This window comes from Heteronotia binoei, chromosome 3 (genome assembly GCF_032191835.1).
Source record: "Heteronotia binoei isolate CCM8104 ecotype False Entrance Well chromosome 3, APGP_CSIRO_Hbin_v1, whole genome shotgun sequence".
NCBI classification, from domain to species: domain Eukaryota; kingdom Metazoa; phylum Chordata; class Lepidosauria; order Squamata; family Gekkonidae; genus Heteronotia; species Heteronotia binoei.
In genome coordinates, this window is record NC_083225.1 from 183,179,687 (window position 1) to 183,203,999 (window position 24,313).

Here is a 24,313-nt window from a genome sequence, read left to right on the forward strand (position 1 = left end):
CCTGTCCCCCCCGCCCCAGGCGCCATTTCAAAATCTCCAGGAGTTCCCCAACCTGCATCCGGCAACCCAACCTTCCATTCCCCTCCATCCCCCTCTTCCGATGACCCGGAAGGACCTGGGAACCTGACCTGGAAGCGACATCGTCGTATTGCCAGCAATGCAAGCCTAGGCTTGCTTTTGTTGCTAGGAAGCCTCTCATTGGCTTACTGATCGGCATTGGGCACAGGAGCCCAGGATAGGGTTGCCAGACCCCACCCCTAAGCAGGGACGTTGCCACGTGACGTCTGCAATACGATGACCAATCCAAAATCTACAAGGGAGTAGGATGAGAAGAATTTCAGAAACTGGTTGATATCATGGCTTGAGTGGCAGACCCTGGAAGACCTGGGTTCAAAAGCTAGGGTTGCCAACCTCCAGGTGGCAGCTGGTAATCTACCGCTATAACAAGTGATATGATATGAGAGGTGATGTGATGTGATCACCATCTTCAAGTACTTGAAGGGCTGTCATCTAGAGGATGGTGTGGAATTGTTTTCTGTGGCCCCAGAAGGTAGGGCCAGAACCAATGGGTTGAAATTTATAAGGAAGTACTTCTTCACCCAAAGGGTGATTGGCATGTGGAATTCACTGCCACAGGAGGTGGTGGTGGCCACAAGCATAGCCACCTTCAAGAGGGGTTTAGATAAAAATATGGAGCAGAGGTCCATCAGTGGCTTTTAGCCACAGTGTGTGTGTATATATAAATTTTTTTTGCCACTGTGTGACACAGAGTGTTGGACTGGATGGGCCATTGGCCTGATCCAACATGGCTTCTCTTATGTTCTTATGTGACACAGAGTGTTGGACTGGATGGGCCATTGGCCTGATCCAACATGGCTTCTCTTATGTTCTTATGTTCTTAAATTAAATCAAAAGTGTTTCTGGCTCAACATTAGGAAGAACTGACTGTTAGAGAGGTTTCTCAGTGGAACAGGCTTCCTCGGGAGGTGGTAGGTTTCCTGCATTGTGCAGGGGGTAGGACTACTAGATGATCCTGGAGGTCCCTTCCAACTCTATGATTCTATTATTCGAAGTGATCTCCTGATGACCACGATCAGTTCCTCTGGAGAAAATGGCTGCTTTGGAGAGCAGGCTCTAGGGCACTACATCTTGGCGAGACCTTCAGGTTCCAACCTAAAAACTCCAGATGTTGCCCAATCCAGAGCTGGCAACACTGTCAAAACCCCCACTCTGCCACGAAGCTCTCTGGGTGGCTTTAAGCCAGCTACCTGACAGGGTGGTTGTTACGATGAAACAAGAAGAATATAGCTTCAAGCTCCTTGGAGGGAAGGTAGAATGAAAATGTGATAGGCAGGGCTTTTTTGTAGCAGGAACTTCTTTGCATATTAGGCCACACATCCCTGATGTAGCCAATCCTACCAGAGCTTACAGGGCTCTTAGTACAGGGCCTACTGTAAGGTCTTGGCTACATTAGGGGGTATGGCCTAATATGAACAAATGAACTTATGAAGCTGCCTTCTACTGAATCAGACCCTCAGTCCATCAAAGACAGTCTTGTCTTCTCAGACTGGCAGCGGCTCTCCAGGGTCTCAAGCTGAGGTTTTGCACGCCTATTTGCCTGGACCCTTTTTCGTTGGAGATGCCGGGGATTGAACCTGGGACCTTCTGCTTACCAAGCAGATGCTCTGCCACTGAGCCACCGTCCCTCCCCAAATATGCAAAGGAATTTCTACTGCAAAAAAAGCCCCGGTGACAGGTGGCTTCCCAAAGCCGTGCAGTGTGAGCCTGAAAAGCAGGGAACGCAAATATCTGTTGGAGAACAGCCCGATACATACCCATGCACAATAGTGATGATTTTGATCTTCCTCCTAATCGCATGAGACAGAAAGCCAGATTTGATATATGTTCTGCCCTTTCGATAATGCAATCATATTGTTCTTTCGTACATCCCTCCAGGAACGGTTAAAACCGCTTCTTAGAAAACCGCCATGCACACAATTGCCCAATTACTGTGTCACAGCATTCGGCAAATTGACAGAAACCTGAAGAACATATTCCTGCAAGCAAAGGCTGATCGTTAGGCTGGGAACAGTATGCACAGGCATGTGTTTAATCTACAAAAATGCGATCGAGCCCACGGTGTGATTTGACAAAGTGGGCTGTAGGACCCGAGAAATTCAACTCTTGTAACAATGGCTTGTGACCTTTTTTTGTTGTTTTTGTGTTTGCATTGAAGGATATTAGAGAGCCAGTTTGGTGTAGTGGTGAAGTGCGCGGACTCATATCTGGAAGGACCGGGTTTGATTCCCCACTCCTCCACTTGCAGCTGCTGGAATGGCCTTGGGTCAGCCAGAGCTCTCTTATCTGGGAGAACTGGGTTTGATTCCCCACTCCTTCACTTGCGGCTGCTGGAATGGCCTTGGGTCAGCCATAGCTCTCTTATCTCGGAGAACCAGGTTTGATTCCCCACTCCTTCACTTGCAGCTGCTGGAATGGCCTTGGGTCAGCCATGGCTCTCTTATCTGGGAGAACCGGGTTTGATTCCCCGCTCCTTCACTTGCACCTGCTGGAATGGCCTTGGGTCAGCCAGAGCTCTCTTATCTCGGAGGACCGGGTTTGATTCCCCACTCCTCCACTTGCAGCTGCTGGAATGGCCTTGGGTCAGCCATAGCTCTCTTATCTCGGAGGACCGGGTTTGATTCCCCACTCCTCCACTTGCAGCTGCTGGAATGGCCTTGGGTCAGCCAGAGCTCTCTTATCTGGGAGAACCGGGTTTGATTCCCCACTCCTCCACTTGCACCTGTGGAATGGCCTTGGGTCAGCCACAGCTCTGGCAGAGGTTATCCTTGAAAGGGTAGCTGCTGTGAGAGCCCTCTCCAGCCCCACCCACCTCACAGGGTGTCTGTTGTGCGGGGGGGGGGAAGGTAAAGGGGATTGTGACTGCTCTGAGATTCAGAGTGTAGGACGGGATATAAATCCAATATCTTCTTCTTCTTCTTCCTCTTCTCGTCCTCCTTCTCTCTCTCTCTCAGTATGACATCTGCCTAAGGTGTCATTAATATTCAAATTTCTCTTGTTATCCTTATTTCTTTCACACTTGTTGTTTACTCTTTCATATGAAGGCAGCGTTAAAGAAACGATCCTTTACAGACTTGAGGCCAAAAAGAAAATCTTTTTGTGCAGAGCTGTTTCCTGCAGGACACATTTTAGAGTTGCTCAAGCAAGGGCCAAGCATTGCCCATTCAGAGTAAGGGCAGCACTGGCCCAACGAGCATTACCTTTGCCCTCTGTTACCTTTGTGGGAATGCCACTTAAACGAATCCAATGAGCTAGGTGGTGTTGTGACATCATCACAGTCATTACATCCAAAGATGGAATTCTAGCTGGAGCTCCTTTGCATATTAAGCTACACACCCCTGATGTAGCCAGTCCTCCAAGAGCTTACAAAAAAGAGCCTCGTAAGCTCCTGGAGGATTGGCTACATCAGGGGCATGTGGCCTGATATGCAATGGAGCTCCTGTTAGAATGCCACCTCTGATTACATAACCAGTATAGCTCATTCTAAATGCAGCCTCCACCTGTGGATACTTAAATCCGGAGACTGAGGCTATGGAGGGACAAGAAGATGGAGCTTTTTTGCAAAACCTGAACAGCCACAGGTATGCAGAAAAACCTGAAATCTTAAAAAAGAGAGAGAGGGAAAGCTGAAGATGGGGCAGCAGATAAGGGTAGGTTTGCTGGTGGGTAGGAAGGAGATAGGGTTGCCCGGTATGGTTGCCAACTCCAGCTAAGGCCTGGAGATCTCCTGTTTTTACAACTGATCTCCAGCTGGCAGAGACCACCTCCCCAGGTGAAAATGGCTCCTTTGAAAGGTGGACTCTTTGGCATTGTACCATGCTGAGGCCCCTCCCCTCCCCAAACCCTGCCTTCTCCTGGACCCCCCCCCCCCCAAAGTCTCCAGGTATTTTCCAACATCTGATCAGCAGGCAGGGAATGGGGCTTACCTTTCTGAAACCAAGGAGGGAAAATCAGGAAATAATTGATTCAGGGGTTGGAATACTTTCCCTAAGAAGAAAGGTTAAAACGCTTGGGGCTCTTTAGCTTGGAGAAACGTTGACTCAGGGGTGACATGATAGAGGTTTACAAGATTATGCATGGGATAGAGAATGTAGAGAAAGAAGTACTTTTCTTGCTTTCTCACAATATGAGAACTCGTGGACATTCAATGAAATTTCTGAGCAGTAGGGTTAGAACGTATAAAAGGAAATACCTCTTCACCCAAAGGGTGATTGACACATGGAATTCACACCTACAGGAGATGGTGGCAGCTGCAAGCATAGACAGCTTCAAGAGGAGATTGGATAAACATATGGAGCAGAGGTCCTTCAGTGGCTATGAGCCACAGTGTATTGTTGGAGCTCTCTGTCTGGGGCAAGTGATGCTCTGTATTCTTGGTGCTTGGGGGGCATAATGGGAGGGCTTCTAGTGTCCTGGCCCCACTGGTGGACCTCCTGATGGCACCTGGTTTTTTTGGCCACTATGTGACACAAGAGTGTTGGACTGGATGGGCCACTGGTCTGATCCAACATGGCTTCTCTTACGTTCTTATGCTCTTATGAAGTAAATGTAACGTGCTTTTTTCACGAGGAAGTGATGTAGGCACATAGGTGAAGAGCGAGGAGATGGTCTGGGTTTGGGGCAAATCTCTATGGTTTGAAGCTAACTCTACCATAGAGTTTTGCCCAAAAAACAGAATGTCACCCCTGATGATATGCTCATGTCACTTCCTGGTAATGTAGGCATCTTGTGTTTATTTCCTGCTTCTTGCCTGTTGTGGGCGATAATTCCTGCCGTGGAGAGGAGCACCTCATGGCCATCCCCCCCCCACATTTTCTGATAGCTTTGAAGCAAGAGGAGGGGCTCCAAACTGGGGGATCTCCCACCCCCAGTTGGGGACAGACAACCCTAGAAGGAGAAGATGGCTGGTTGATTGGGGGAAGAGAAACGGAAGCAGGAAAAGGGGAGAGTCTATGAGGGTTATCAGGGAGGGGAGAGCGGAAACAGCAGGAGAGGGGGAAATGTAGGGTTGCCAAGTCCAATTCAAGAAATATCTGGAGACTTTGGAGGTGGAGCCAGGAGCAAGGGTGTGACAAGCATCATTGAACTCCAAAGGGAGTCTTGGCCATCACATTTAAAGTGACTGCACACCTTTTAAATGCCTTCCCTCCATAGGAAATAATGAAGGATAGGGGCACCTTCTTTGGGGGCTCATAGAATTGGACCCCCCTGGTCCAATTGTTTTGAAACTTGGGGGCTATTTTGGGGAGAGGCACTGGATACTGACACTTTGGTGCCTCTACCTCAAAAAACAGCCCCCCCCCGAGCCCCAGATACCCGCAGATCAATTCTCCATTATTTCTTATGGGACTAAGTCTCCATAGGGAATAATAGAGCTCCCAGCAGATATTCCACCTCCCCCTGGCTTTCTAATTACCCTAAAGCGAGGGGAGGGTCTCCAAACTGGAGGATCCCCTGTCCCTACCTGGAGATTGGTAACCCTATTATTAGATGATTCCTGCAAATCCTTTCAGGTCCTTCACTTGTGTGTGTGTGTGTGTGTGTGTGTTTCTATTAAGCAGAATTCTACTTTCAGCTCCAATTCATTTGGTAATTAGGGTGCCTGCCTTAAGTAAGTCATCTCTGTCAATATTGTGTTGAGCGAAGCCAGATCCGTCTCCCAGTCTGGCCAAAGTTTTTAGCAAACTATGACTAATGCAGTTGGTTCATCAAGATAATGGCTATCATGAGTCAAACAAGAACCTCTCCTTATTAGGGTTGCCAGGTCCAATTCAAGAAATACCCGGGGATGGAGCCAGAAGACATTGGGGTGGAGCCAGGAGATATTGGGAGTGGAGGCAAGAGCAAGGTTATGACAAGCATAACTGAACTCCAAAGGGAGTTCTGGCCATCACATTTCAAGGGACCGAATACTTTTTAAATGCCTTTCCTCCATTGGAAATAATGAAGGATAGGGGCACCGTCTTTTGGGGCTCATAGAACTGGACCCCCTAGTCCAATCTTTTTGAAACTTGGAGGGTGTTTTGAGGAAAGGCACTGAATGCTATGCGGAAAATGTGGTGCCTCTACATCAAAAAACAGCCCCCAGAGCCCCGGATACCTGTGGATCAATTCTCCATTATACCCTAAGGGAATTGGTCTCCATAGGGAATAATGGAGTGCCCATGAGACATTCTTTCCCCCTCCCCACTTTCTTATTACACTGAAGCGGAGGGAGGGCCTCCAACCCAGCAGATCCCCTGTCTCCACCTGGGGATTTTGTAATAAAAGGGAAAACTGTATAAAACTGTACAACTGCTGATACAAGTCTTGATTTGCTACTCTATATTTTGAAACAAACAATTTATTATCAATATTATTAACAGAAAAACACTCCGCACTAGATACCAGATTTTAGCAACATTGGCAAAATTACAATAGAAGGTAACTATCCATTTCATTTGCCTTCTTCAGGCTGCAGTACACTAGGTAAAGCCTTGAATTCAATAATGGAATATCCAATATTTCCTTCAAATTTATATTTAGACACTCTCCAGCTTTTACAATTGTCGTATAGACAGTTGCAGTTGGAGCCTCAGAGATCAATAGCCTTCCATTAGGGGTTAATGTCAAAATGTCTTTGTACAATATCACTTTTCTGTATAGCTATCACTTTCTGTATCTCCACCTGGGGATTGGCAACCCTACTCCTTAGGAAAGGAAGAATTCCTTTGCTGGTAGCATATGAACATACATGAAGCTGCCATATACTGAATCAGACCCTCAGTCCCTCTAAGTCAGTACTGTCTACTCAGACTGGCAGCGGCTCTCCAGGGTCTCAAGCTGAGGTGTTTCACGCCTATTTGCCTGGACCTTTTTAGTTGGAGATGCCGGGGATTGAACCTGGGACCTTCTGCTTGCCAAGCAGATGCTCTACCACTGAGCTACAGCCCCATTCATGGTTCTCCAGGGTCTCCAGCTGAGGTTATTCACGCCTACTAGCCTGGACCCTTTTTAGTTGGAGCTGCTGGGGATTGAACCTGGGATCTTCTGCTTAACAAGCAGATGCTCTGCCACTGAGCCACTGCCCCTCCCTGTGTCTCTCCGGGGTCTCAAGCTGAGGTGTTTCACGCCTATTTGCCTGGACCCTTTTTAGGTGGAGTTGCCAGGGACTGAACCTGGGACCCTCTGCTTACCAAGCAGATGCTCTACCACTGAGCCACCGTCCCTCCGACAGAACTACCCCTGCATTGAGTGAAAAGACTCCGAGGTTCTCATGAGGTCGTTCACAAAGGGTTAAAATGGATGGATATATTTCCTCCGTGAAGATCTTAAATACTGGCACCCCTCAGGGATGTGTCTTGAGTCCACTTCTTTTCACTATTTACACATCTGATTGTGTTTCCAGCAGTCTGAGTAACAAAATCATTAAGTATGCAGATGATACAACGTTGGTAGGGCTCATCTCTGAAGATGATGAGTCTGCGTACAGGAGGGAAGTTCAACAGCTGTCCCTTTGGTGTAAAGTAAATAATCTTATTTTAAATATAAATAAGACGAAGGAAATTATAGTGGATTACAGGAAGAGTAGTTTGGACACCCAGCCGTTGTTTATTGATGGTGTTATGGTAGAACAGGTGACAGAATGGAAGTTTCTGGGAATTACCATGAAACAGGATCTAACATGGGGGGCAAATACTTTAGCTCTAGAGAAAAAGGCCCAGCAACGACTATACTACTTAAGACTCTTAAGATCACTACAACTGTCAGGGAGTCTGCTGGTTGCCTTTTATCGTAGTTCCATTGAGAGCATTTTATCTTATTGCCTCTGCGCGTGGTTTGGGAGCTGCACGGAAGCAGAGAGAAGGGTGCTCCAAAGAGTGACGAGAAGAGCACAAAAGATTTGTGGATGTTCTCTCCCCTCATTGGTGGATCTGTATAATATGGCATGTAAAAGGAAGATACAAATGATCCTAAGGGACCATACACATCTGGGCCATTTGCTTTTTGAGATCTTACCGTCAGGTAGACGATATAGAGTGTTGAAGGCTAGGACAAACAGATTTAAGGACAGTTTCTATCCAAGTGCTGTGGTTAGGTTAAATGCAGGGTTATGAAGGATTATCTGTTTTAGATGTATTTAATGGTTTAAATGGTTTTAATGGTTTTATGAATGTTTAATGGTTTTATGAATGTTTATTTAAGGGTTTAAATGGTTTTAATGGTTTTATGAATGTTTATCCGTTTTAGATGTATTTAAATGGTTTTAATGGTTTAAATGGTTTAATGGTTTCAGATGTATTTAAATGGTTTATGAATATGTGTGTTTGATGTGTTGGTATGTTTGTGGAAGAGCACCTCATTTCGTTGCTCTCTTTTTGTTGAGAACAATGACAATAAATTCATCTATCTATCTATCTATGAGTCATTAACTCTGGCTACTTAATATGCCTCGAGCACTATGGATATCCCGGGAAAGAGAAATTACGCTTTAGGAATCTTGGTACCATAATTAGACAGTCTCACTGTAATGATTTCCGGTAAGGAACATCAGAGGCAAATGCCGATTGAGCTCCGAAGGAAAACAGAAGGGACTAATTGCGACATAGATTTAGGAACAGATTATAGGAAGGCAGGGGCCTTGAGCCCTGTGCAGGTGTGATTAAAATCAAAGGGGATCATGATGTCTGATGCAGAGGGAGTCCATATTGATGTGAAAATGGAAGAACAAAAACAGGTGTCTTCTTCTTTGGGGACAGATTCTGTTTGCCAAAGTCAGGAGTAGGTATCAGGTCCAATTCAAGAAATATCTGAAAACTTTGGGGGTGGAGCCAGGAGCAAGGGTGTGGCAAGCATAAACGCCCCAAAGAGAGTTCTGGCCATCACGTTTAAAGGAACCGTACACCTTTTAAATGCCTTCCCTTCTTTGGAAATTATGAAGGACAGGGGCACATTCTCCTGGGGCTTTTTAAACTAAAAGGGTATTTTGAGGAGAGGCACTGGATGCTATGCTGTGAATGCGTTGCCTCTAACTCAAAATATAGCACCCCTAGAGCCCCAAATAGCACAGATCAATTCTCCCTTATACCCTATAGGAATCGATCTCCATAGGGTTAGGGTTAGAGAGAGAAGTCACTACAGAATTACAAACACAAGCCCAACCCAAAGGTTATAGTGACAAAATTACTAATATCTTTAACAATTTACAATACAATAAAGAGAACAAGTCCCTTGATGAAAAAAACGCCATAAAATGTCAGCGTCTTGAATCCAAACGGGACTCGGTGCCAATTCCGGTAGATGCAAAGGCATTCAATTCTCACAAGTGGAAAGAAGTAGAAGTCCCTGGAATAAGTAATCGACTTCTGCCACACAGGTGAAGTAGAATTCCGGGGAATTCTACTTCTTTCCACTTGTGAGAATGGTATGCCTTTACATCTACCAGAATGGGCACCGAGTCCGTTTGGATTCAAGAGATTGACATTTTATGGCGTTTTTCATCAAGGGACTTCATTGTATTGTTAATTGTTACCAGGCGTCGTTTTATAGAAAAATAGGTGGAGGGGCTGATTAGCATATGCCACCGCCTCCCCCCCACCCAAAGGCAACCTGATGGAAGAAAGGAGAGCCCCAACAAGCAAGGCCTGCTTGGGCTGGCTAGAGATCCAGCCAGCCCAAGCAGGCCTCGCTCGTCTGGGACTCTCTTGAGCCGCCACCCCCCCTCCCAGTCAAAAGGCCAGCAAGCCACCCGCCATCCAAAATCACATAAGAAGTGGAGAAAGGGTGGTGTGGTCTTCTCCAGGGGTTAATGAGGGCTGCTGAGGGTGTGGCAAAGCCCCTGGTGGCTGGCTGGCTGCCGGCTCTCCTAATCCAGGGGTTGTTATGCAGCTGCACGCTCCTATTCAATGGACAAGGCAGGTGGGGAGGAAGAAGGGGGACCCTCAGGAAGGTTCAGGAGCTGTGCTCCTGTGAGATCCTGCTGAATCTGAGGTCTGATTGTTACAAATATTAGCAATTTTGTCACTATAACCCTTGTGTTGTGCTTGTGTTTGCCCACCTGGGAATTGACAACCTGGTTGGGAGCTTTTAAAGTGCATGAAGATGCTCTTCAGCTATGTATTTCTTCCCTGCCTGAAAAAAAAAAAGTGTTCATTTGAGCTAAAAGCTTCCAGGTTCTTAGCAGACCGAGCAGAGTTGCATGAAACCCATTACCTTTCCCATTTTGTCACCATCTCTGACGGATCCATCAGCCACAACCCAAGGACCTCCGTGTTTTGGTTGTTTTTTGGGTTTTTTAAAAGCAAGAAAATGCCTCGCTGGCTCTCCACTGGGATGAATGAGCTTCCATTTGCAAAGGAGGCCAGCGCCTAAGATTTACTTAATGGGTTTGTCAGGTCTCCTAAATCATTGAAAGGAACAAAGGCAGCATCTGCTATCAAAAAGTTATGGCCTCTGTTGCAAAAAAAAAAAAAAAAAAAAAGTACGGATGTTGTGCCCTGCTAATCGAAAGGCGGAAGAATGGTGTTTAGAAAAAGAAAGCCAGTGTTTATGAACCAAAAACTCATTCTATAGAAAGAATGCCCAAAAAAGCAAAAAGCATTTTATTAATCATTTTAGAATGGCACCATTGTATAGTGCAGGGTGGCCAAACTGTGGCTCGGGAGCCACGTGTGCTCTTTCACACATATTGTGTGGCTCTCAAAGCTTTCCACTGCCCTGTCAGCCAGCTGGCAGCTTGGAGGATGCATTTAAAGTTAAAGTTGCTTTCTTTCACCTCTCCTTCCTTCCTTCCTCCCTCATTTATTTGCCTTTCTTCCTTCTTGTCCTGCAGCTCTCAAACATTTGACATTCATGTCTTGCGGCTCTCAAGCATCTGACGTTTATTCTATGCGGCTCTTACATTAAGCGAGTTTGGCCACCCCTGGTATAGTGGTTTGAGTATTTCACTAGGACAGGGGAGACCAAGTTCAAATCTTCACTCAGCTGTAAAGGTAACTGGATGTTCTGGAGCCACTCTAACCTTAGGGTTGCCAATCCCCAGGTGGGGCAGGGGATCCCCCGCTTAAGGGTCATCAGAAAGTGGACGGGGCAGGGGGAGGGAAATGTCTGCTGGGCACTTCGTTATTCCCTATGAAGACCGATTCCCAGGGCTGAATTCCAGCAGGAGTTCCTTTGCATATTAGGCCATGCCCCCCCCCTGATGTAGCCAATCCTCCAAGAGCTTATAAGGTTCTTTTTGTAAGCTCTTGGAGGATTGGCTACATCAGAGGAGGTGTGGTCTAATATGCAAAAGAGCTCCTGCTAGAATGCCATCCTGCAGCTACCCGTCTTCTTCTTTTAAAAAAATCTTTTAACTCCTGCAGTACAAATTATTAAAGGAAAAAAGATGTAGTGCTTGCTGGTTTTGTGTTAACTCCAGTGAGAAGAGAGAATTAATCCATGGGTATCTGGGGCTCTGGAGGGGCTGTTTTTTGAGGTAGTGGCACCAAATTTGTGGCATAGCATTCAGTGCCTCTTCCCAGAATATCCTCCAAGTTCAAAAGGATTGGACCAGGGGTCCAATTCTATGAAACCCAAAAGAAGGTGCCCCTGTTCATTTTTTTCCAATGGAGGAAAGAAATTTAAAAAGGTGTGCAGTCCCTTTAAATGTGATTGCCAGAACTCCCTTTGGAGTTCAGTTATGCTTCTCACAACCTGCTTCTGGCTCCACCCCCCAAAGTCCTCCTGGCTCCACCCCCAAAGTCCCCAGATATTTCTTGAATTGGACTTGGCAACCCTATCTAACCTAACCCTACCTCTACTTCACCGTTGGGCACTGTAGGGGTGTAGAAATGTTGCCCGGACGTCACCATTGTTTTGCACAGGGCTTTTGGGGAGAAAAAGCGCAGCAGGAACTCATTGGCATGTTAGGCCACACCCCGTGATGTCGAGTCAGCCCGAACTGCGATTCCTGTGCATTCCTGCTAAAAAATAAAATGAAACGAAAAGCCCTGGTTTTTAGTTTAGTTTATTTAGTTTATTGATGATTTATATCCCGCCCTTCCCACCAAGGTGTAGCTCAGGGCAGCTCACAACATGTAAAATGTAACATAAAATATTAAATTAGCCTTTTACACAGTTAAAATTAAGCCTTTTACACAGTTAAAAACATTAAAACATAGCAGAAATCTCATAGAACTACACTCAATTTCCTATGCAGGTTAGTTATAGGCCAGCCGGAAGAGGTTGTCTAGTTTTCAGTTGCCTTCAGCTTTCCAGGAAAGGCAGGATAAAACTGCTTCAAGTGCTTCAAAAATGGTCTTAAGTAATTTAAAAAAAAAAAAAAATCTCTGAAGAAGTGAGCAGTGACTCACGAAAGCTTCGACCGTGCTGTAAATGTTGTTAGCCTGTAAGGTGCCCCAGGACTCTCGCTCTTTTCTATTGCTACAGACGGACTAATAACACAGCTACCCGGGGGTGGAATTCCAGCAGGAGCTCCTTTGCATATTAGGCCATGCCCCCCCTGATGTAGCCAGTCCTCCAAGAGCTTAGAAGGCTCTTTGTTGTATCTCTTGGAGGATTGGCTACATCAGAGGAGGTGTGTGGTCTAATATGCAAAGGAGCTCCTGCTAGAATTCCACCCCTGCAGCTACGCATCTTCTACTCCTGCAGTACAAATTATTAAAGGGGGAAAAAATGTAGTCCTTGCTGGTTTTGTGTTAACTCCAGTGAGAAGGGTTCTTGTGGGTTATTTTATTTTTTCCCCCCATGGTGTTCTGCCGTCCACGTGCTGGAGTGGAGAGCGATGATCACCCCCCGCCCCGTGATTTAGAGCTCTACCGCAGTTCTTCTCCGCCTTGGAATTGGCATCTCTTGTTCTTTCTCTCCGTGCTCGCAGAGGAGACTGGAGGCAGCCAAAGTTGGTTGATGTGATGGAATGTGTGGGAGTGACCGAGAGAAAATAAATGGGAGTGTTGGAAGATGCGATGTTAGCTGTGATCAATTTGCTTTGTTGCAATCAGTTTTTTTAAAAATAAAAAAATAAAGTGCTGCGGTGATTATCTCATTCAACGATGTTTTCCGCATCATCAAGTTTCACAGTTTGCGCTGTCAAATATTTTTTGCATATTGTTACTCTATAATTTTGTTGTTGTTCAGTCGCACAGTCGAGTCTGACTCTTTGCGACCCCCATGGACAAAGTCATGCCAGGCCCTCCTGTCTTCCACCATCCTCCGAAGTCTGCTCAAATTCATGTTAGTTGTATCAGTAACGTTGTCCAGCCATCTTATCTTTTGCCATCCCCTTCTTCTTTTGCCTTCTGTCTTTCCCAGCATCAGAATCTTCTCCAGTGAGTGCTCCCTTCTCATTTGGTGGCCAAAGTATTTGAGCTTCAGCTTCAGCATCTGACCTTCCAGGGAACAGTCTGGGTTGATTTCCCTTAGGACTGACTGATTTGATCTTCTTGCAGTCCAAGGGTCAAGTCAAGAGTCTTCTCCAGCACCACAGCTCGAAAGCATCTATTCTTCGGTGCATGGCCTTCCTTATGGTCCAACTCTCACAGCCATACATTACTACTGGGAATACCATCGCTTTGACTATACGGACATTTGTTGGCAGGGTGATGTCTCTACTTTTTATTATACTGTCCAGGTTCACCGTAGCTGTCCTCCCAGGGAGCAAACATCTTTAATTTCACAGCTACGGTCACCATCTGCAGTGATCTTGGATCCCAGAAATGTGAAGTCTGTCACAATTTCTTCTCCTTCTATTTGCCAAGGTGTGATGGGGCCAGATGCCATGATCTTAGTTTTTTTGATGTTGAGTTTCAAGCTTACTTTTGTGCTCTCCTCTTTCACTCTCAACAAGAGGTTCTTTAGGTCCTCCTCACTTTCTGCCATTGGAGTGGTGTCATCTGCATATCTGAGGTTGTTGATGTTTTTTCCTGGCAATCTTAATTCCGGCTTGTGCTTCATCCAGGCCAGCATTCCGCATGATGTAATCTGCAAATAAATTAAATAAGATGGGTGACAATATACATCCTTGTCGAACTCCTTTTCCTATTCTAAACCAATCAGATGTTCCGTATCCTGTTCTGACAGTTGCTTCTTGACCCTTATGCAGCTTTTCTCAGGAGACATGTGAGGTGGTCTGGTACTTCCATCTCTTTAAGGACTTGCCATAGTTTGTTGTGATCCACACAATCAAAGGCTTTAGCATAGTCAATGAAGCAGAAATAGATGTTTTTCTGATATTCCTGTGCTTTCTCCATAATCCATCAAATGTTGCCAATTTGATTTCTAGTTCCTCTACCTCTCCAAAACCCAGCTTGAACTTCTGGTAGTTCCCAATCGGCATACTGCTGAAGCCTAGCTTGTAGGATCTTTAACATGACCTTGCTGGCATGTGAAATGTGTGCAATGGTGCGATAGTTTGAACATTCCTTGGCATTACTCTTCTTTGGGATTGGAATATAAACTGATCTTTTCCAATCCTGTGGCCACTGTTGTGTTTTCCAAATTTGTTGACACAATGTGTGCATCACTTTAACAGCATCATCTTTTAGGACTTTGAATAGCTTAACTGGGATACCATCATCTCCGCTCGCTTTGTTGTTAGTAATGCTTCCTAAAACCCATTTGACTTCACACTCCAGGATGTCTGGCTCAAGGTCAGTGATTTCACTGTCATGGTTGTCCAGGACATTGAGATCCTTCTTGTATAATTCTTCTGTGTATTCTTGCCACCTCTACCTGATCTCTTCTGCTTCTGTTAGGTCCCTACCATTTTTGTCCTTTATCATGGCCATCTTTGCACGAAATGTTCCCTTGATTTCTCCAGTTTTCTTGAAGAGATCTCTTGTCCTTCCCATTCTATTATTTTCCTCTATTGCTTTGCATTGTTCCTTCAGGAAGGCCTCCTTATCTTTCCTTGCTGGTTTCTGGAAATCTGCATTCAGTTGGGTGAATCTTTCCTTTTCACCTTTGCCTTTTGCTTTCCTTCTTTCCTCAGCTATTTGTAAAGCCTCATCAGACAGCCACTTTGCTTTCTTGCATTTCTTTTTCTTTGAGATGATGCTGATTGCTGCCTTCTGTACAATGTCACAAACCTCCGTCCATAGGCACTCTTGTCTATCAACTTCAGGCACTCTGTCTATCAACTCTAGTTCCTTAAACCTATTCTTCACCTCCACTGTATATTCATAAGGGATGTGATCAAGGTCAAACCTGGATGGTCTAATGGCTTCCCCAGTTTTCTTCAGTTTAAGCCTGAATTTTGCGACGAATAGCTCATGATCGGAGCCGCAGTCAGCTCCAGGTCTTGTTTTTGCTGACTGTAAGGAGCTTCTCCATTTTTGACTGCAGCGTATATAATCAATCTGATTTCTGTGTTGCCCGTCAGGTGATGTCCATGTGTAGAGTCACATTTTAGGTTGTTGGAAGAGGGTGTTTGCTATGACCAGTTTGTTCTCTTGACAAAACTCTATTCGCCTTTGCCCGGCTTCATTTTGTTCTCCAAGGCCAAACTTGTTAGTTGTTCCGGTCATCTTTTGACTTCCTACTTTAGCATTCCAGTCCCCTATGATGAGGAGGACATCTTTTTTTGGTGTTAATTCTAGAAGGTGTTGTAGATCTTCATAGAACTGGTCCACTTCAGCCTCTTCTGCATCAGTGGTTGGGGCATAGACTTGGATTACTGTGATATTGAATGGTTTGCCTTGGATACGGACTGATATTCTGTCATTTTTGAGATTGTATCCCATTACTGCCTTCCTCACTCTCTTGTTAACTGTAAAGGCCACACCATTTCTTCTGCGGGACTCTTGCCCACAATAACAGATGTGGTGATCCTCTGAGTTGGTAGTCCTAAAGTTGCCAATGATTGCTATGGCACTGGGATAGCCAACTGTTGACCCGAGGCAGCAGAGATACCACCATGGCCTTAGAAGAAATTGACAAAGGAAAATGGTTTCATAGATTTTTGGGTGGAGCCTGAGGAGACCGAGGTTTGAACCAGGTTGGGACTTCATGCCATTGAGTAAATGGTCAAGGTAGTCCGCTGTGCAAGCACCAAGTCGCTACCGATCCATGGGGTGACATCACATCAGGACGTTTTCTTGGCAGACTTTTTATGGGGTGGTTTGCCATTGCCTTCCCCAGTCGTTTACACTTTCCCCCCAGCAAGCTGGGTCCTCATTTTACTGAACTTGGAAGGATGGAAGGCTGAGTCAACTTTGAGCCGTCTCCCTGAACCCAGCTTTCGCAGGGATCGAACTCAGGTCATGAGCAGAGCTTGGACTGCAGGACTGCAGCTTACCATTCTGCGCCATAGAGTCCACCTTCCAAAGCGGCCACCTTGTTCCGACGAACTGTTCCCTGTCATCGGGAAATCAGTTGTAACACCGAGAGATCTCCAGCTGCCACCTGGAGGTTGGCAACCCCAGCTGATACTCTTATCCAAAGCCACCATTCCATGTCTGAAGAAAAAAAAAGTTTTTTGCCTGCCTCTGTGGACCACCTTCTTTCCACCAAGTCTTCCAACAGAGAAAGACTTCCTTCAACAAAGAAGTACCTTTCCCCATCCAAAAAACCACGCTCTGTTTTCTCCAGTGGGGGAAATGGCTCTCCGTTGAAGGAAGCAGAGAAGAATCATAGCTCATACCAGGGGTCCTTAACTTACTTAACGTAAGAGCCATGTAGAATAAATCTCAGATGTTTGAAAGCCGGGAGGGAGGGAAGGAAGAAAGATGGGGGCAGGGAGGAGGGCAGGAAAGTGGAAAGAAAGCAACTTTAACTTTAAAAGTTTTTCTTCACCCTACTTAAGCTGAGGATGGTTCACATGCTCTTATCTTGCGGGATTCCTTGGGCTCTGATCGACTGACCATTGTTTGGATTTGCATGACACCTAAATCACCAGGATTGGTTTAGAGTCCTGGGGGAGAGGCGGGACTTTTGGGGATGATGGCCACAGCTTCAGTACTTTTTCAGCCCGGTTTGTGGAAGGCTGGTGATTGAAGTTGGTCTATCTGAGTCTTATAGGAGGTGATGGTTACAAGCATTGCCAGATTCAAGAGGGGGATTGGATAAACATATGGAGCAGAGGTCCATCAGTGGCTATTAGCCACAGCATATTGTTGGAACTCTCTGTCTTGGGGCAAGTGATGCTCTGTATTCTTGGTGCTTAGGAAGGGCAAAGTGTGAGGACTTCTAGTGTCCTGGCCCCACTGATGGACCTCCTGATGGCACCTGAGTTTTTTGGCCACTGTGTGTACAGAGTGTTAGCCTGGATGGGCCATTGGCCTGATCCAACATGGCTTCTCTTATGTTCTTACAGCAATTTAATTATTTTATTGATATTCCTTCAAGCAGTGGTGAAAAGAGCACCTGTCCAACAGTGATGCACCGGATGGAAAGTCGTAGCATCACTGTGTTGGTGTCACTCTAGTATATTTTGCGTTCTGTTATTTTTAGCAGGATGTCCATACTGTCGATGAAAGATGTGAGTTATTTTGCCAACCAGCTATCTTGTTAATTTTGGAAGTGCTGTGCCCGCAATGATCTGCCCCCCGCCCCCCTAGATGTGCTCCGGTGCCCATTGCAAGAACAGCAGTTCATTATGTAAATGTCACCGGAGGGTCTTTGGTTTGCTGTGACTTGAATTAGAAGCAAATCTGTCTTTAAGCAGCTTGCTTCGTAGGCTTAGTTCTGATTCTTTGCACTCTTTGTTCCACTGATGGTGAAAATGCTTCCAAATGAGAAAAAGATAACTTTCCCTTCAAACGTAATCGGTTCTATCCTACTGGGCTGCTCAGCTATGCAACAGTCATCCTCTGGTGGACAGTTCCTCCTGCAGAAAGAGTATGGTGGCAGGATGCAAACCACAGTATTTTAGTATCGGGCAGCATATATCGTATAATGCATCAGAATTGATTCTCTCTCTCTTTTGTTTTGCCCTCAAGTTGCAGCAAACATAAGGACATAAGAGAAGCCATGCTGGATCAGGCCAGTGGCCCATCCAGTCCAACACTCTGTGTCACATAAGACAAGCCATGTTGGATCAGGCCAATGGCCCATCCAGTCCAACACTCTGTGTCACACCGTGGCCAAAACCCAGGTGCCATCAGGAGGTCCACTAGTAGGGGCAGAAGTTCAGAAGCCCTCTCACTCTTGCCCCCCAAGTATTAAGAATACAGAGCATCACTGCTCCAGACATAAGAACATGGGAAGCCAAGTTGGATCAGGCCAATGGCCCATCCAGTCCAACACTCTGCACCACACAGTGGGCAAAACCCAGGGGCCATCAGGAGGTCCACTAGCAGGGGGAGAAGTTCAGAAGCCCTCTCACTCTTGCCCCCCAAGTATTAAGAATACAGAGCATCACTGCCCCAGACATAGGAACATAAGAGAAACCATGTTGCATCAGGCCAACGGCCCATCCAGTCCAACACTCTGTGTCCCACAGTTGGCCAAAACCCAAGTGCCATAACGAGGTCTACCAGTGGGGCCAGAACTCCCGAAGCCCTCGCACTGTTCCCCTCCCAAGCACCAAGAATACAGAGCAACACTGCCCCAGACGTAAGAACATAAGAGAAGCTGTGTTGGACCAGGCCAATGGCCCATCAAGTCCAACACTCTGTGTCACATAAGAACATAAGAGAAGCCATGTTGGATCAGGCCAATGGCCCATCCAGTCCAACACTCTGTGTCACATAAGAACATAAGAGAAGCCATGTTGGATCAGGCCAATGGCCCATCCAGTCCAACACTCTGTGTCACATAAGAACATAAGAGAAGCCGTGTTGGATCAGGCCAATGGCCCATCCAGTCCAACACTCTGTGTCACATAAGAACATAAGAGAAGCCGTGTTGGACCAGGCCAGTGGCCCATCCAGTCCAACACTCTGTGTCACATAAGAACATAAGAGAAGTCATGTTGGATCAGGCCAATGGCCCATCCAGTCCAACACTCTGTGTCACATAAGAACATAAGAGAAGCCGTGTTGGACCAGGCCAGTGGCCCATCCAGTCCAACACTCTGTGTCACATAAGAACATAAGAGAAGCCCTGTTGGATCAGGCCAATGGCCCATCCAGTCCAACACTCTGTGTCACATAAGGACATAAGACAAGCCATGTTGGATCAGGCCAATGGCCCATCCAGTCCAACACTCTGTGTCACATAAGAACATAAGACAAGCCATGTTGGATCAGGCCAATGGCCCATCCAGTCCAACACTCTGTGTCACATAAGAACATAAGAGAAGCCATGTTGGATCAGGCCAGTGGCCCATCCAGTCCAACACTCTGTGTCACATAAGAACATAAGAGAAGCCATGTTGGATCAGGCCAATGGCCCATCCAGTCCAACACTCTGTGTCCCACAGTTGGCCAAAACCCAAGTGCCATAACGAGGTCTACCAGTGGGGCCAGAACTCCAGAAGCCCTCGCACTGTTGCCCTTCCAAGCACCAAGAATATAGAGCAACACTGCCCCAGACGTAAGAACATAAGAGAAGCCATGTTGGATCAGGCCAATGGCTCATCCAGTCCAACACTCTGTGTCACATAAGAACAGAAGAGAAGCCCTGTTGGATCAGGCCAGTGGCCCATCCAGTCCAACACTCTGTGTCACATAAGAACATAAGAGAAGCTGTGTTGGACCAGGCCAATGGCCCCTCCAGTCCAGCACTCTGCGTGTCATGCAATGGTGAATACCCAAGTGCCATCAGGGGGACCAGCTTGAGAGTGAATGCAGATTTCCACCATTATTTTGCACTAGATATTTGCCTGCATCCTATTATCCTGCTCAACAAAATGGGAAGCTTTCTCATCTGTTCAAGGAAGAGCCATTTACGTTGAAGCAGGGCTTTTTTTTAGAGCAGGAACTCCCTTGCATATTAGGCCACACATCCCTGATGTAGCCAATCCTCTAAGAGCTTACAGGGCTCTTAGTACAGGGCCTACTGTAAGCTCTTGGCGGATTGGCTCCCTCAGGGGTGTGTGGCCCAATATGCAAAGGAGTTTCTGCTGCAAAAAAAAAAAAAACGTGTTGAAGGAAGGCTCAAGAGGCTGGAGGGAGGCTTCAGACATTGCTAAGTGGAGTGGGATGAGAAAGGCAGCTGGAGTGTGCCATTGAGTCCAAACTAACTCATGACAATCCCATGAAGTTCTACCTCATGGGTCGTTGAACGAGCTGTGGTGGTTTGCTGTTGCCTTCCTCAGCATAGTGCCATCAAATGGCACAGCTGACTTACGGTGACCCAACAACGGTGGTTTGCCATTGTCTGCCTCTGTGGACCACCTTCTTTCCACCAAGTCTTCCAACGGAGAAAGACTTCCTTCAACAAAGAAGTACCTTTCCCCATCCAAAAAACCACGCTCTGTTTTCTCCAGTGGGGGAAATGGCTCTCCGTTGAAGGGAGCAGAGAAGAATCATAGCTCATACCAGGGGTGCTTAACTTACTTAACGTAAGAGCCACGTAGAATAAATCTCAGATGTTTGAAAGCCGGGAGGGAGGGAGGGAAGGAAGGAAGATGGGGGCAGGAAAGTGGAGGAGGGCAGGAAAGTGGAAAGAAAGCAACTTTAACTTTAAATGCATTCACTAAGCTGCCAGCTGGCTTGGCTTGGCGAAGTGAATTAAAGAGAGAACTGGCTTCTCCAAGCCAGCAGACAGGGCAGCAGGGGCGTTGAGAGCCACACAGTATGAAGAAGAAGAAGAAGAAGAAGAAGAAGAAGAAGAAGAAGAAGAAGAAGAAGAAGAAGAAGAAGAAGAAGAAGAAGAAGAAGAAGAAGAAGAAGATGATGATGATGATGATGATGATGATGATATTGGATTTCTATCCCGCCCTCCACTCTGAAGAGTCTCAGAGCAGCTCACAATCTCCTTTACCTTCCTCCCACACAACAGACACCCTGTGAGGTGGGTGGGGCTGGAGAGGGCTCTCACAGCAGCTGCCCTTTCAAGGACAACCTCTGCCAGAGCTGTGGCTGACCCAAGGCCGTTCCAGCGGGTGCAAGAGGAGGAGTGGGGAATCAAACCCGGTTCTCCCAGATAAGAGTCCGCACACTTAACCACTGCACCAAACCGGCTCTCCGTGTGTGAAAGAGCCACATGTCACTCCCAAGCTGCAGTTTGACCACTCAAGATTATACACCAGAACACACACAAAGTTGCCCGATACTGAATCAGACTACCTGTCTCCCAGTGTCAGCGTTATCTACTCAGACTGGCAGCAGCTCCTCAGGATCTCAGGCTGAGGTATTTCACATCACCTGGTCCTTTTAGCTGGAGATGCTGGGAATAGAACCTGGGACCCTTTGCATGCAAAAGCAGATGCTCTGCCCCTGAGCCCCAGACCCTCCCCATGCTCTGGGAGACCTGTGCCCCAGTGCATAAATGCTCTTGTTATATTCTCCCTCCCTCCAGCTAAAGATTTGTCCTTAACTTGTGCGCTATCTCTTCCTCAGCAGCTAGCATAGTCTTCTGTGCTGTCGTCTAGCTCCTGAATAATTGAACATCCCTCACCTATTATTTAGATCACTACCATTCCCCCACCTCCACCCACCCCAAATATTTTTTTTTCCTGTGCCAAATTTCTCAGTCCAGCCAAAAACATCGAATTTCACCAGCCTTTCTCTCTCAGACAGGTTTCATCACTGTGCAATTATAAAATAAAGCATCAAAGCGTTCTTCCCTAGCCTTTGAATTCCGCGTAGCGCCTGATTGGGGAGGTGTATCGCTTTATCACGCGGTGACAGAAGAAAGAAGCACGACTCAAGGATTGCCAGCCCCGATGCTAATTATCTCCCGAGCCCTGCGGAGCCCAAGGAGAAATGCAGAGGAGATGCTAAGCTGTGCAATGGCAGTTTTAATCTTGTCACCTCCCATCGGTATTAAACGTAATCTGGACGATGACAAGCCGATATCGTTCGCATTGCGGTTGTGTTCCAGAAGGCGTTTTTCCCCCCCGCTCGAGACTGGTAGGAATCAAGGTGAACTGAAAGAACAACAATGATTAGAAGGATTTTAAAGTGGGAAACATTTAAAAAAAAAATTGCAAGAACGACCGCAAGCGATCCCAGGTCGGAAATCGGAATTCGAAAGCGCGTGTTTTGAGATTCGGCACACGGAGTTGAGATGTCCTACAGGACCCCAGAAAGAAAAGTCCTGAGGAGAAGTTGAGAAGTCCAGAGGAACTGGTTGGCCACTGTGTGGGACAGGATGCTGGACCGGATGGACCACTGGTCTGACCCAGCAGGGCTCTTCTGATGTTCTTCTCAGAAGAAGGCCTCAGCCTGTATGCCGTGTTGTTGGTCCTCCAGAGAAACTGGTTGGTCACTGTGTGAGACAGGCTGCTGGGCTAGATGGACCATTAGTCTGATCCATCAGGGCTCCTCTGACGTTCTTCTCAGGGGAAGGCCTTTGCCTCTGGGCCCTGTTGTTGGCTGTCCAAAGGAACTAGTTGGCCACTGTGTGAGACAGGATGCTGAGCTAGATGGACTCCTAGTCTGCTCCAGCAGGGCTCTTCTTATGTTCTTCTCAGGGGAAGACCTCGGGCTGTGTGCCCTGTTGTTGGCCCTCCAGAGGAACTGGTTCACCACTGTGTGAGACAGGATGCTGGACCAGATGGACCACAGGTCTGATCCAGCAAGTCTCTTCTGATGTTCTTCTCAGGGGAAGGCCTCAGCCTCTGTACCCTGTTGTTGGCTGTCCAAAGGAACTAGTTGGCCATTGTGTGAGACAGGATGCTGGGCTAGATGGACCATTAGTCTGATCCAGCAGGGCTCTTCTGATGTTCTTCTTAGGGGAAGGCCTTGACCTCTGTGCCCTGTTGTTGGCTGTCTAAAGGAACTAGTTGGCCACTGTGTGAGACCAGATGCTGGACTAGATAGACCATTGGTCTGATCCAGCAGTACTCTTCTGATGTTCTTCTCAGGGGAAAGCCTCGGTCTCTGCACCGAGGATGAGCGGGTCGGTAGCTTTGCTGTGTCAAATGTTCAGTATCCTTCCACAGCAAAAGTCTGTGACCTTTGTGTGAACGGGAGCATTATGCATATCCATGTATGCCTTTTATACCTCTGTAATGCATATTGGATGTGCGTTCCATTCTCCATTTCCATAATGATGTTGCATATCTGCAGGGGAAGAGGAATAGGACATCACTTCTGCGTCTCACTTGCCCTGAAAGCGCCTTGATGGGAGGTCACCGTTAAGTCAGCTGCAACTTGATGGCACTTTAGAAGAAAAAGATATTGGATTTTTATCCTGCCTTATACTCTGAATCTCACACTCTCAGAATGATCACAATCTCTTTACCTTTCCCCCCCCCCACAACAGTTTTTATTGATTTTATGATTGCAATCATAGTATACTATGATTTGATGTAAGCTGCCCTGAGCCCGCCTCGACGGGAAGGGCGGGGTATAAATCGAATTAAACATAAACAGACACCCTGTGAGGTAGGTGGGGCTGAGAGAGCTCTCCCAGAAGCTGCCCTTCCAAGGACAACTCTGCAAGAGCTATGGCTAACCCAAGGCCATTCCAGCAGCTGCAAGTAGGGGAGTGGGGAATCAAACCTGGTTCTCCCAGATAAGAGTCAGCGCACTTAACCACTACACCAAACTGACTTTACACACAAATAATGCATATTCTAAATGCATACGCAATGTGTCACTCCCCCTCCTGTAACAAAAAAAGAAGAAACCACCGTGACACACATAGATATAATGAAAAGAATATTCATGCAGTTCTGTTCTGCAAATGGGATGACTCAGCTCTTAAAAGCGCATTCCAGGAAGAAATCCTATCAGGGCAGAGTTTGGAAGCATCCCCATTTTCGGCCAATGACCAGCCTGCAGCGAACTTCGCTTATAGTATTTATCTATCTATTTCTGTTCATTTGTACCCCGCTCTTCCCACGAGCGGCTCGGAGCTGCTTCCAACAAATACACAAAAATCATAAACGATAAATACAGTAATTAAAATCACAATATACCATAACACAGGTGTCAGAACTCGACAGGCGACAGTCAGTAATAGTGGCCATGTGGCATATCCACATAGATCAGGGGTGGCCAACGGTAGCTCTCCAGATGTTTTTTTGCCTACAACTCCCATCAGCCCCAGCCAGCATGGGGCTGATGGGAGTTGTAGGCAAAAAACATCTGGAGAGCTACCATTGGCCACCCCTGACATAGATGGTTTCTTATGAACAGGAACACCAACAGGGAGCCAGATCACTCTTGCCGGTGGCCTCGAGATGTTAACCGAGGGCCATCTG

General features: G+C 46.7%; 1 protein-coding gene and 2 non-coding genes across 14 annotated transcripts in view; 1 reads left to right on the plus strand and 2 right to left on the minus strand.

Moving 5' to 3' along the window:
* DLG2 (discs large MAGUK scaffold protein 2) overlaps positions 1-24,313 on the plus strand; it is a 1,647,444-nt gene that overhangs the window by 904,913 nt on the left and 718,218 nt on the right. The window lies entirely within an intron of this gene.
* On the minus strand, positions 6,940-7,011 carry TRNAA-GGC (transfer RNA alanine (anticodon GGC)). The gene has a single exon. It is a non-coding gene; the product is annotated as a tRNA-Ala (tRNA).
* On the minus strand, positions 7,077-7,148 carry TRNAN-GUU (transfer RNA asparagine (anticodon GUU)). Its single transcript has one exon. It is a non-coding gene; the product is annotated as a tRNA-Asn (tRNA).